The 10,000-nt window shown below is 38.1% G+C and overlaps 1 long non-coding RNA gene and 1 pseudogene across 5 annotated transcripts in view; one reads left to right on the top strand and one right to left on the bottom strand.

The window, feature by feature from the left end:
- Nucleotides 1–10,000, bottom strand: part of LOC147020350 (uncharacterized) — an 87,959-nt gene that overhangs the window by 24,855 nt on the left and 53,104 nt on the right. For 2 of the 4 annotated variants that reach the window (XR_015061775.1, XR_015061773.1), the window contains exon 3: nucleotides 8,413–8,604. The exons of the other annotated variants lie outside the window; for them this stretch is intronic. This is a non-coding gene — a long non-coding RNA (uncharacterized LOC147020350). The remainder of the gene's footprint in view (nucleotides 1–8,412; nucleotides 8,605–10,000) is intronic. 4 annotated transcript variants of the gene reach the window in all.
- Nucleotides 9,868–10,000, top strand: part of LOC147020348 (uncharacterized) — a 118,707-nt pseudogene continuing 118,574 nt past the window's right edge. The window contains exon 1 of the transcript XR_015061772.1: nucleotides 9,868–10,000. This exon is cut by the window's right edge and continues 103 nt beyond it. The product of XR_015061772.1 is annotated as an uncharacterized LOC147020348 (transcript).

Raw genomic sequence — 10,000 nt, 5'->3', positions numbered from 1 at the left:
TATCTCATAACATTTATTTTCATATCGTGTGCTACATAACAGGTACATATGAAGGTTACATAAAATAATCTTACTTAGTTTCCTCTGTTGCCCTTCTACATGGACTTCTTCTAAATTTGAATGAAATGTCAGATAGACCCTGTTAATTCTCGGTCGACGAGATATATATATATATATATATATATATATATATATATATATATATATATATATATATATATATATATATATATATATATATATATATATATGTATGTATGAAGAACAGTCTAATAGACGCGTATCAACAAAGTCCATTCTGAATGGATGTTCTCTACTGATGCATCATCGTCACCTCCCAATGGTCTCGGTGGGAGGAGCTTATTCTGTGTTCAGCTCTCCACTTGGAGGTTACAGAGTCTGAGGCGGAGCCACTGAGGCTGTTGTGGAATTTTTTTCATAACCATCCGTGATCATGAGACGAGTTTGTGTTCCTCTTCTTCTTTGCACAAATAAGCAAAGTGATTGGACAAACTCTTTTTTCCAACATGACATGGGGTCCGTGGAATAGATAAATGTCGCTTCTAGTATTCGGAGATGCGTTATACTGTTGCGAATCTGGAAACCATGAGCACACAACATTCATGTCCTATGGATTAGTTATATCGGTATGTGTTTTATAGATAGCTTCCCTTCCCTTGTCTAATGGGTAAGTAAATGTAAATGCGCTGTGAGTTACTTTGATAGGGTTTTTCTTTTATTTATACACCTTCCCCTCCCTCTGACCGGCGCCATTGTCCTTCGTGCGTTCAACCACGAATGTGGGCGGGGAATTCGCTCGAGACTTCGCCCAGAATGAGAGGGGTGGGCCTCCTTGGCCAATCAAGGACTTCACCACCTCAGATCGGGACTCTGCCAGGAATGAGAGGGGTGGGCTCCTTGGCCAATCAGAGACCTCACGACCTGAGATCGAGAACGGGAGGGCGGAGACGTTTACCCCCCCCCCCCAAAACAGGGTGAATAAGTACGCGGGCGCTCATCTTGATGAGGTACATCACATCTCGTGGGATAATACATCTCGTCTTGGCTGGTCTTGGAGGGGGGACTTCTTCTTGTCGTGGTGGTCACCATTGTGGTCGTTGTCGTGCTGGGCTCGTCATGCTGGCCTTTTCTCGCCTTGGTCCTCGTCCTCGCTCTACTCCTCCTCCTCCACGGATCTAGCCGCTTGAAGACCGCACGAGGCGGACAGGTCCAAAATAGACCCTGGTATTCAGCTCGACTGTCCTCCGTGCTGAAGGCCTAAATAAAGGCTTTAGCCACCACTTCTTTGGGTGTGTGTGTGTGTGTGTGTGTGTGTGTGTGTGTGTGTGTGTGTGTGTGTGTGTGTGTGTGTGTGTGTGTGTGTGTGTGTGTGTGTGTGTGGGCCCGTCCATTAAGTAGTAAACTGTAAGTGTTTTGGCTTGTATATACATGCATTATATATTAGTATTCGGTTTAGTTCTGCCTCTTGCGTGCTTCCCTTCATTTCCCCGTTGTAATAAACCCCATTTGTTCATTGTATCTGCTCGTTCGTGTCCATCCCTTCATTGGCTGAGTGTGCTGCGTGTTGGGAATTAGCTGGCCATTGCTGTTGTAACGGGACAATCGGACCGACGATTCTTGGCGATTAAACCGCTCAGAATCGCACACGGAACGGGCGTGCTAAGTGACTCGTTTCGTACGAGTTCCGTCGAGGGTGAATTTCCCCAGTAGATTCCCTGCGTGGATACTTAGGTATATAGAAATTTGGCTATTCACCCTATTCCAGGCGGGTGACCTGTTGGCGATCTTCGGTCCAGTCAGGACCCGTCGGCTCCGGACTTCTCCGGAGTGACGACCTAAATTCCGGGCGATCGGTCGAGCCGACGCTGCAGCTCCATCTCACGGTCGTGCTCATGGCCGACCTCCGGCCCCGCAACAATACTTCGTCCTCTACTCAATATCTTGAATGCATCCACATTATACTGTTCAGCACAGTTTGCATTCTCAATCAAATGCTGTCCAATAGCAGATACACACGATGTTGGGATTGATGCTGGGACCTTCCTACAAGCACGTACCGGCTGTATTCGTGTACCAATTGTGTTTTTCCTGATGGACAAAGGGACATGCTGTTTGTTCTGTCAGTCAGAGTCTGGGTAGTTCTGCCTACATACCGAGCATCACGTTGGCGCTTGAACTCATAAATAATATTGCTCAGATTTGAGGCAGGCAGAACATCCTTCTTAACTGCAGGAATCAGACGTCGAGAGGTGAAAATCACTCTTGGACGAACAGCCAAAACAGATACGTGTTTGAGACACATCTTTTGATTTGTTCCTCATATCTTTGCAACATTTTCCCCTTCCAAGGAATCTTGATGTAGACCGGGCACTTTTCAGGACCCATCCTCCGTTCATCTATAGCAGTGATGAATTTGTGCACAAACCTCCACATGATATACTCACGATATCCATTCTCACTGAGGATGCTGGCAATCTTGTCTATCTCTGTGTGAAGCTTGGAGTTGGAACATATCCTCTTAGCTCGACTCACTAATACATTGATCAAACCAATCTTGTATCTCGTTGATCTAAAAGAGTCCCATCGAGTATACTGGCCGGAAACAACATCGAGTATACTGTAACAACAGCAGGAAACACTTTGTTGGCATTATTACGCCATTTCAAAAGTTCCATATTGCCAAATATTTTTGTGGAGGCAGCTATGTCATGCCTTCGTGCATGCCTATTGTTTGTGAAATATTTGCATGATTTGAGTAAGAAATCGATTAATCACATTTTCCCCATTGTAAGATCATTTTCATGAGATACACGAACATTCCACAGACAATGCCGTGTCTATTCAATCATTGATGTTAAATATTTCATGCAATTGTGTCTGTCTCTCCCATCCACAACTCTGGGCATTCCCACACCTGCGGAGACCGTTCCAACACTTCACCTGCGATTCCTCATTCCACCGTCCCATGATATTCTACTCTTCTACAGGGGTTGAAACCCATCTAAATGCATCTTAAATTTCACAAGACTTTTTCTTAAGATGTTCACTTACGTTGCGTTATATTTTTTACGGTACATTACATAACTTATGTTACGTTACATAACACGTTACATTTACAGTGCATTAATGCATTTACATTGATTTAATGCATTGTTACATTTACAGAGAATGAACGCATTGTTCCACTACCAGTGGATTAATGCATCATTATATTTACAGTGAATGAATGTATTGTTACATTTACAGTGAATGAATGCATTGTTACATTTACAGTGAATTAATGCATTGTTAGATTTACATTGATTTCATACATTGTTATAGTTACAGTGAATTAATGCATTGTTACATTTACAGTGAATTAATGCATTGTTACATTTCCAGTGAATTAATGCATTGTTACATTTACATTGATTTCATGCATTGTTAGATTTACAGTGAATTAATGCATTGTTACATTTTCAGTAAATGCATTGTTACATTTACAGTGAATTAATGCATTGTTACAGTTACAGTGAATGCATCATTACATTTATAGTGAATTAATGCATTGTTACAGTTACAGTGAAATAATTCATTGCTACATCTACAGCGAAATAATGCATTGTTACTTTTCCAGTGAAATACTCCATTGTTACATTTCCAGTGAAATAATGCATTTACATATCCAGTGAATTAATGCATTGTTACAGTTACAGTGAATGCATTGTTACATTTACAGTGAATTAATGCATTGTTATCCTGCCCCCGGAGGGAGGGAGCGGGATATTGCAATTATCTGGTTTGTTTGTCTGTTTGTTTGTTTGTCTGTCTGTCGGTTAGCAACTTTATGGCAAAACGGCTTTAGCAAACACTATCAAATTTAATCCACTGGTGGGCAATGAACGTTGGACGACCCGATTAACTTTTCAGTCCAATTGGATCAAAGGTCAAGGTCACGAAAAGATCAAAATCGTTTTTCGCTCATAACTTCGTCAAAAATGATCTGATTTACTTCAAACTAAGCTTATAGTGAACCTTATTCTATTTGTCACTAATAATCCTACCCATTCCCAGAGTGAAAAATGCATATTTGTGAAGATCGGTAGGGTCCGAAGTTTTGGGGGTCATGGTCATCGGTCAAAGTTACAAATTTTCCATTAAAACTAAAACATGGTTACGAAAATACAACTTTACGGGAAAACGGCTGGCTCAAACACTGTCAAATTGTATCCACAGGTGGGTAATGAACCTCGGACGACCCCATTAACATTTGGGTCCAATTAGGTCAAAGGTCAAGGTCAGGTCACGAAAAGGTCAAAATCGTTTTTCGCTCATAACTTCGTCAAAAATGATCCGATTTACTTCAAACTAAGCTTTTAGTGAACCTTATTCTATTTGTGATTTAAAATCCTAACAATACTATGGTGAACTAGAGGGGGAGCACTCGGTTGAGTGCAAAACCTCTGCCGCCAATACTGCTAGGTCACTCAAGTGAACCTGATATCCTATTCATTCAATTTTACGTCAACAGTGCTCACAGAGTTAAAGTTTGCAACTTTCCCTTTTAATTTTAACTTTTACATACTCAATTCATTCGATATAACTAGATTCCTTGAGACAGAAATTGATTTTCCGTGGGTATATCCACCTGAAGTTCCAAAATCAGCCGCAATTATAATTTTGGCATGTTTTTTTGTTGGAAATCACTTATAACATGTAGAAATGCAAAAAAAAAATCGAAATCTTGTTGAAAAAAAAAGTTGCAAAAATATATTTTTTTCTCAAACAATTTTTTTTTTTGGGGGGGGGGGGGGGTTGTAAATCACTTAAAACATGTAGAAATGCAAAAAACAAAAATTGAAATATTTTTTCAAAATGGCCGCCATCGCGGCCACATTGGATTTTGGACCAAGTCCAAAATCTAATGGCATGATCCTTGGACCATACCTAATCCCCCCCACCAAGTTTGGTCGAAATCCATCGAGGAGTTTTTCCGTAATACTGTTCACAAACAAACAAACAAACAGAAAGGGGTGAAAACAGTAACCTCCGATCTTCAATGGCGGAGGTTAAAAATGCATATTTGTGAAGATCGGTAGGGTCCGAAGTTTTGGGGGTCATGGTCATCGGTCAAAATTACAAATTTTCCATCAAAACTAAAACATGGTTACGAAAATACAACTTTACGGGAAAACGGCCGGCTCAAACACTGTCAAATTATATTCACAGGTGGGCAATGAAAGTCTCGAGTCAAAATCGTTTTACAATCAGAACGTTTTCATTTATTTGTTATTTAATATTCCTGTTATATGATGTAGTCTGATGTTTATTATCAAGTGCACCATGCACTTTTTAAACCACGGGTACTTGAAGCTTGTAAATTATGTTAATTTGATATATTATAACACAGGTTTGATAGGTGTGAGTAGATGGATAAAAAATATTAATTCTACAGGCCATATCTACACTCGACAGACATACGCGGCCAGCTCTAGACTAACATAATTTACAAGTTTCAAGTACCCGTGATTGAAACAACAGTTATCTCATTCAAGCATTATGATGTCATCCGTCAAAATTACATATAGTCCATTATAAATCAAAAAAGGTTAGGAATATGCATGTTTACTATGGAAGACATATATCAAGTCCTTTATTGACTTTCATTTGACACCATGACCTTTGACCTTACGTAGCCTTGAAAGGTCAAAATCATTTTACGGTCATAACTTCGTCAAAAATGGTTTAATTGACTTCAAACTAAGACTAAAATATTCCTTATAATCAACATTCAGGTTAAGGATGTATCAAATTTAAATTTGATCCCAAAATAACTTTATGCCTTAAATGGGCGGGATTTGTTGTGCCTGGCACCACTTGTTACATTTATAATGAATTAATGCATTGCTACTTTTATAGTGAATTAATGCATTGTTACATTTACAGTGAAATAATGTATTGTTACATTTATAGTGAACTAATGCATTGTTACATTTACAGTGAAATAATGCATTGTCACATTTACAGTGAATTAATGCATTTTTACAGTTACAGTGATATAATGCATTGTTACATTTACAGTAAATTAATGTGTTGTTACATTTACAATGAATTAATGCATTGTTACATTTACAATGAATTAATACATTGTTACATTTACAATGAATTAATGCATTGTTACATTTACAATGAATTAATGCATTGTTTTATTTACAGTGAAATAATGCACTTACATTTACAGTGATATAATGCATTCTTACATCTACAGTGAAATAATGCAATGCTACATTTACAGTGAATGAATGCATTGTTACAGTTGCAGTGAATGCACTGTTACATTGACAGTGAATTAATGTATTGTTACATTTACAGAGATATAATGCATTGTTACATTTACAGTGAATTAATGTATTGTTACATTTACAGTGAATTAATGCATTGTTTTATTTACAGTGAAATAATGCATTGTTACATTTACAATGATATAATGCATTCCTACATCTACAGTGAAATAATGAATGGCTACATTTACAGTGAATGAATGCATTGTTACAGTTGTAGTGAATACACTGTTACATTTACAGTGAATTAATGCATTGTTATATTTGTAGTGAATGAATGCATTGTTATGTTTGCAGTGAAATAATGCATTGTCACATTTACAGTGAATCAATGCATTGTTACATTTGCAGTAAGTTAATGTATTGTTACATTTACAGTGAATGAATGCATTGTTACAGTTGCAGTGAATGCACTGTTACATTTACAGTGAATTAATGTATTGTTACATTTACAGAGATATAATGCATTGTTACATTTACAGTGAATTAATGTATTGTTACATTTACAGTGAATTAATGCATTGTTTTATTTACAGTGAAATAATGCATTGTTACATTTACAATGATATAATGCATTCCTACATCTACAGTGAAATAATGAATGGCTACATTTACAGTGAATGAATGCATTGTTACAGTTGTAGTGAATACACTGTTACATTTACAGTGAATTAATGTATTGTTACATTTACAGTGAATTAATGCATTGTTATATTTGTAGTGAATGAATGCATTGTTATGTTTGCAGTGAAATAATGCATTGTCACATTTACAGTGAATCAATGCATTGTTACATTTGCAGTAAGTTAATGTATTGTTACATTTACAGTGAATTAATGCATTGTTACAGTTGCAGTGAATGCACTGTTACATTTACAGTGAATGAATGCATTGTTATATTTGCAGTGAATGAATGCATTGTTATGTTTCCAGTGAAATAATGCATTGTCACATTTACAGTGAATCAATGCATTGCTACATTTGCAGTAAGTTAATGTATTGTTACATTTACAGTGAAATCATGCATTGTTACAGTTACAGAAAATGCATTGTTACATTCACAGTGAATTAATTCATTGTTATATTTACAGTGAATCAATGCATTGTAACATTTACATTGATTTCATGCATTGTTATATTTCCAGTGAATTGATGGATTGTTACATTTACAGTAAGTGAATGTATTGTTACATTTACAGTGAATTAATGCATTGTTATATTTACAGTGAATTAATGCATTGTTACATTTACGGCAAGTTAATGTATTGTTACATTTACAGTGAATTAATGCATTGTTACAGTTACAGGAAATGCATTGTTACATTTACAGTGAATTAATGCATTGTTACAGTTACAGGAAATGCATTGTTACATTTACAGTGAATTAATGCATTGTTACATTTACAAGTAATTCATGCATTGTTACAGTTGCAGTGAATTAATACCTCATTATACTCATAAGCAAGATTGTCCAATGGACAGACAGAATGTTCTCAACCAATTTGTACTGCATTTGATCGGAATTTCAAGGTGACCAAGTAAATTCAAGGTAACAGAGGACGTTTTCTGCATTGTAACACTGCCATCAACAAAGTGGCGATTTGTAATCATGCAGAAAGCCTCAAATGATTTGTGGGTGTTTAAAAGATTAAAGCTATTCTTCAATACACGGAATAAAGATAGTCACTACACTGGTCCTCAAAGAACCTTACTTTCTTTCCTGTTACATAACTGAAGGTACCGTTTGAGGTAAAGACTTACAAGGAAGCTGAAACACAAGAAGAGGACATTGGCCCATCATGCCTGTACTGCACCCACATGAACTTCGTGTTTCAATTTACTTGTACATCGATGTACCTATAATCCCATTCATGCCATCGAGTTAATCAATTTTGACATTGAAATCAATTTTCTAATTAACTTAAGTATCCCTTTTTACTCATTTCTTCTAATTTGGGGTATTGGCACACATCTGGGGCTGGCCGGATAGCTTCGACCCTGGAAGTATGCATACTCAACTCTGAGCTGTCATAGCCTGGGTTTGAATCCTGACAGAGCTATAAGCTCTCACCCTGGTGTTTCGCATGGAGGGTGAGTCATGAATGTGTGCGCCGTCCATCAGATGAAGATAAAGCCAGGTGTCTCCTCTGCTGGTATTAGTCGGTGGATGATAAAGATCCCGTGGAGTCATTTGCGAAGAGTATAGGCAAGCTATTGCCGGTGCCCTGAACAAATTCCTGTCACCTTCAGTTGAAGGTCAGACCTGCACAGCCGGATCGTGAAAGAGTTGGGCGAAAAACATTCCTCAACCAATCCCAGATTAAGGTGGGAGTAATTGGAGCCGTTAAATAAATCATAGTAGTAGTAGTACACAGTGTCCTACTCTTTCTGAAAGACACAATGATATTTTAAACGATCTTTATGTGAGTCGCTGAGAAGTGTATGTGCTTGTGTGCTTGCAATGAATGAGCTATTACTGTAGGGGACAGCAAGACTATCGATATGTTTGCATTCAGAGAGCTTCATGCCCAGAGCCACAGACTTTTGTCACATGATTCCGATGACGTCAGGGCTTTGAAACATTCCTCCCGGGAATACAAAAGCTCAGATTTGTAGGGGAGAATCACTTCACATCACCATTTGCAAATACTTATATGATACTATTTCGATGAGAAATGCCAAAAATTGAAGACTGTAAAGGATGCCAAGATACCCCTGTCGTTTGAAGCTCGCCTTATCATCCATCCACGAAAGACCATTTGCCGATGGTATGGTGGATGGCCATAGTATCATGCTCCATACATTGGACCATTCACAGGTTTGTGATGGTAAAATAATGGAGAATAAGCTAAGCGGTGTTTCAGGTCAATGTTTGAGTTTTGTTGTTGTTGAAGATCAAGTTCAAGATGGTTATAATGAGCTTTGGATTTCCATGAGGTCGGCAGACAGGGATGTACCTGAAACCATCATGTCACTTTGGCTAATGAACAGGACACAGCATGTCTTCAAAGTGGAAAAGGTATTTTTCTTCTATTGATGTGGATCCATATCAGAAGCAGAAAGAGACCCAGGAATTTGCTTCAGATAATGCCATCTTCTGTACTTAAGAGTTTAGATATAGAGCAGATATATGAGAGTGCCCTCAAGTGTGTCATGCCATTTGTGTGTACAGGAGATCTGTGTTCTTCAACAAATATCTGTGCCAGTTGTTTGCTGTGAAACCTATGACGTGGCCAACTTGTATGCCTTGCTTGTGTAAAGTACAAGGAAAAACACTTTGTTTGGGAAAGCAACATGTTTGATGGAGAAGAAAAAAACAAAGGTGGCCTCATTCTGACAGATATGTCACAAGGTCAGAAGGAACACCTGGAAGTGTGTACATAACAGCTTGATAACCGCAATTGCTTGTATTTCTGTACTCACTGAATCGCACTCTATTCGGGTATATGCAAGTACGATGGGGGGTGGCTGCAAAAACCGGTTGGTCACGTGGTGCAAATGATGGGTAAAGCAAAATTGTAAACAACGTCACGTCACGTCACTTCTATGGCCTCCTGATCCCATGCACCTGCTTGTCACTTCACCACACGTTGAAAGCTCTAACCACACTTTGCAAACCACACCCTCCGATCCACAACCAGTTTTCTGACATGCCTTAC

The sequence above is a fragment of the Eptatretus burgeri genome, chromosome 9, assembly GCF_056783735.1.
Source record: "Eptatretus burgeri isolate ZD-2024b chromosome 9, Ebu_testis_v1, whole genome shotgun sequence".
NCBI classification, from domain to species: Eukaryota; Metazoa; Chordata; class Myxini; order Myxiniformes; family Myxinidae; genus Eptatretus; species Eptatretus burgeri.
This window is presented reverse-complemented; position numbering and strand designations above follow the sequence as displayed.